Raw genomic sequence first — 4,043 nt, forward strand, 5'->3', positions numbered from 1 at the left:
AGCGCTTGTTAAGCAAAAATAGAAATATAGGCTACCATGTTACATTTTAGAAGACACTTTTATCCAGAGTAACTTACAAGAGCAATTAGGGTTAAGTGCCTAGCTCAAAGGCACAATGACAGATTCTTCACAGTGTCGGCTCGGGAATTCAAACCAGCGACCTTCCAGTTACTGGCCCAACACTCTTAACAGCTTGACTACCTGCCGCCCTACAGTAGCTAGATCAGCTTGATCAAGTCTGTTTGAAGCATCCAGCAGATGGGTAGCCACGGTCATGAGAGGATCTGGAAGCTCATAGCTCTGCTCCATGGTCAGCTGAGGTGGTGGTCATGTCAGCATGTCCAAGGGCAGGCAGGCAGGCAGCTCGATGTCATCAGGGCATCTCTGCTGTCTGCAAGTTCTCTGTATTGAGACTGATGAAGTTTGAGCTCCCCACAGAGTACAGCCCACTTCTTACTTCGGAAATGTCATCCTTAGCAATGTAAGTCTGGCCCATTGCCAACTCTGGGGTCACCATTGGTGAAAAACAAGCAAAAGTCAATAGGTGTAATTCAAATGAAGAACACACTCCTGCTAGCTAGCATTGTTGACAACGCTGATTTTCATCGTTACGGCCAGGAATCCAGTTCAATATATTAAGACTTGTTTGGCACTAATTTATTTAGCTATTTACATAAAACCTATTAAGCATGATTAAATATGTACATTCAGTGCATTCGGAAAGTATTCAGACCCCTTGACTTTTTCCATATTTTGTGACATAACAGCCTTATTCTCAACTGGATTAAATGGTTATTTTCCCTCATCAATCTACACACAAAGCCACATAATGTCAAACCAAGACATTTTTGCTAATTTATAAAAATAATAAAACATAGAAATATTACATTTCCATAAGTATTCAGACCATTTACTCAGTACTTTGTTGAATCACCTTTAGCAGCAATTACAGCCATGAGTCTTCTTGTGTATGACACAACAAACTTGGAACACCTATATTTGGGGAGTTTCTCCCATTCTTCTCTGCAGATCCTCTCAAAATCTGTCAGGTTGGATGGGGAGCGTCGCTGCACAGCTATTTTCAGGTCTCTCCAGAGATGTTCGATCGGGTTCAAGTCCGGGCTCTGGCTGGGCCACTCAAGGACATTGAAAGACTTGTCCTGAAGCCACTACTGTGTTGTCTTGGCTGTGTGCTTAGGGTCGTTGTCCTGTTCAAAGGTTAACTTTCTCCCCAGTCTGAGGTACTGAGCACTTTGGAGCAGGTTTTCATCAAGGATCTCTCCGTCATTTGCTCCATTCATCTTTCCCTCGATCCTGACTAGTCTCCCAGTCCCTGCCGCTGAACAACATCCCCACAGCATGATGCTTCCACCACCATGCTTCACCATAGGGATGGTGCTAGGTTTCCTCCAGACGTGACTCTTGACATTCAGGCAAAATATTTCAATGATGATTTCATCAAATTAAATAATCTTGTTTCTCATGGTCTGAGAGTCCTTTAGGTGCTTTTTGGCAAACTGCAAGCTGGCTGTCATGTGCCTTTTTTCTGAGGATTGGCTTCCATCTGGCCACTCGACCATAAAGGCCTGATTGGTGGAGTGCTGCAGAGATTGTTGTCCTTCTGGAAGATTCTCCCTTCTCCACAGCGGAACACCTCCCTGACCAAGGCCCTTCTCCCCCGATTGCTCAGTTTGGCCGGGCGGCCAGCTCTAGCAAGAGTCTTGGTGGTTCCAAACTTCTCCCATTTTAGAATGATTGAGGCCACTGTGTTTTTGGGGACCTTCAATGCTGCATAAATGTTTTGGTACCCTTCCCCAGATTTGTGCCTCAACACAGCCCTGTCTCGAAGGTCTACGGACAACTCCTTCGACATCGTGCATTGGTTTTTGCTCTGACATGCACTGTCAACTGTGGGACCTTATATAGACAGGTGTGTGCCTTTCCAAACCATGTCCGATCAATTGACTTTACCACAGGTGGACTCCAATTAAGTTGTAGAAACATCTCAAGGATGATCAATGGAAACAGGATGCACCTGAGCTCAATTTTGAGTCTCATAGCAAAGAGTCTGAATACTTATGTGAATATTTATTTTTCTAAATTAACAAAACATTCTAAAAACCTTTTTTGGCTTTGCCATTATGGGGTAATGTGTGTTGATAAGGCTGTAACGTAACAAAATGTGGAGAAGAGGGGAGGGATCTGAATACTTTCTGAATACAATCTATACCTATGTCTCAGCTTTCTGAATATTACGCACATTGCGTGTCTTTTCAACAAGAGTACAGCCTCCCTGGCTGGCATGGAAATGAACCACGTTTACATCACAACTAAAGTCACATAAATACCTCTAAATGAAACATATGGGAGTACGTGTCTCTTTGTTAAACCCTCAGCACAGAATAGCCGCATGTGCGCACTACATGACATCTTTTGGGAGAAAATATCCTTTCTATTTTATTCAGCTCTGTTCAGTTGTACCCTTCGTACTATAACATACTACAAAATAATGCCACGGAATTCTAAGCAAATCTTGTCTGCTAAGTGAACAGCCATATGGCACAGCCAAATCAGGACCTTAACATAAGGACAACTCAGAGTATAGTATTCTGTTCTTCTGAAATAGTCTACATTTTCTTCATATCGTTTTTCTTTGGACCTGGCTAAAATAAATCATGGATTTATTGTGAAGGTGTACATGGATTTATTAGATTGTAGATGCTCCAAAGGTCTGCATCAGTGGCTTGTAGGCTACCATATGTGTGGAAGCCAGGAGATGAGAAATAGGTTTATACTAATTAACGGTCAACTGTCGTGAGACTGGCAGTTATTTGCTTGACAATCTCCATCTGACGAAATGACATGACCGCCACAGTCCTATCGCTGCTTATCTGCATATTTGTCAACCAGCTTGAGTTTCTACTACTTTGCACAGAGTCCGTTGAGAACTATAACTTACAGTTAGTTTGCTACACCGTTCTGCTTTTGGGAGCATCCATATTTCTCTCTATGCTGCCCAGCCAAATGATTATGCTTGAGTCATGTTAAACTGTAAAAAAAGAAAAGGAAAAAATAGATATTTCACCTTTATTTAACCAGGTAGGCTAGTTGAGAACAAGTTCTCATTTACAACTGCGACCTGGCCAAGATCAAGCAAAGCAGTGCGACAGAAACAACACAGAGTTACACGTGGAATAAACAAACGTACAGTCAGTAACACAATAGAAAAAAAGAAAGTCTATATACAATGTGTGCAAATGGCATGAGGAGGTAAGGCAATAAATAGGCCATAGTAGCAAAGTAATTATAATTTAGCGGATTTACACGGTAGTGATAGATGAGCAGATGATGATGAGCCGATGATGGTGTGTAAGTAGTGATACTGGTGTGCAAAAGAGCAGCAAAGTAAATAAAAACAATATGGGGATGAGGTAGGTAGATTGGGTGGGCTATTTACAGATGGACCATGTAAAGCTCCAGCAATCAGTTAGCTGCTCAGATAGCTGATGTATAAAGTTAGTGAGGGAAATGTAAGTCTCCAGCTTCAGCGATTTTTGCAATTCGTTCCAGTAATTGGCAGTAGAGAACTGAAAGGAAAGGTGGCCAAAGGAGGTGTTGGCTTTGGGGATGACCAGTGAGATATACCTGCTGTAGCGCGTGCTACGGGTGGGTGTTGTTATCGTGACCAGTGAACTGAGATAAGGCGGAGCTTTACCTAGCAAAGACTTATAGATGACTTGGAGCCAGTTGGTCTGGCGACGGATATGTAGCGAGGGCCAGCCGACTAGAGCATACAGATCGCAAAGGTGGGTGGTATATCAAAATGGATGGCACTGTGATAGACTGCATCCTATTTGCTGAGTAGAGTATTGGAAGCTATTTTGTAGATGACATCGCCAAAGTCGAGGATCGGTAGGATAGTCAGTTTTACTAGGGTAAGTTTGGCGGCGTGAGTAAAGGAGGCTTTGTTGCGAAATAGGAAGCTGATTCTCGATTTGACTTTGGATTGGAAATGTTTGATATGAGTCTGGAAGGAGAGTTTA

This window comes from Oncorhynchus gorbuscha, linkage group LG21 (genome assembly GCF_021184085.1).
Source record: "Oncorhynchus gorbuscha isolate QuinsamMale2020 ecotype Even-year linkage group LG21, OgorEven_v1.0, whole genome shotgun sequence".
NCBI lineage: Eukaryota > Metazoa > Chordata > Actinopteri > Salmoniformes > Salmonidae > Oncorhynchus > Oncorhynchus gorbuscha.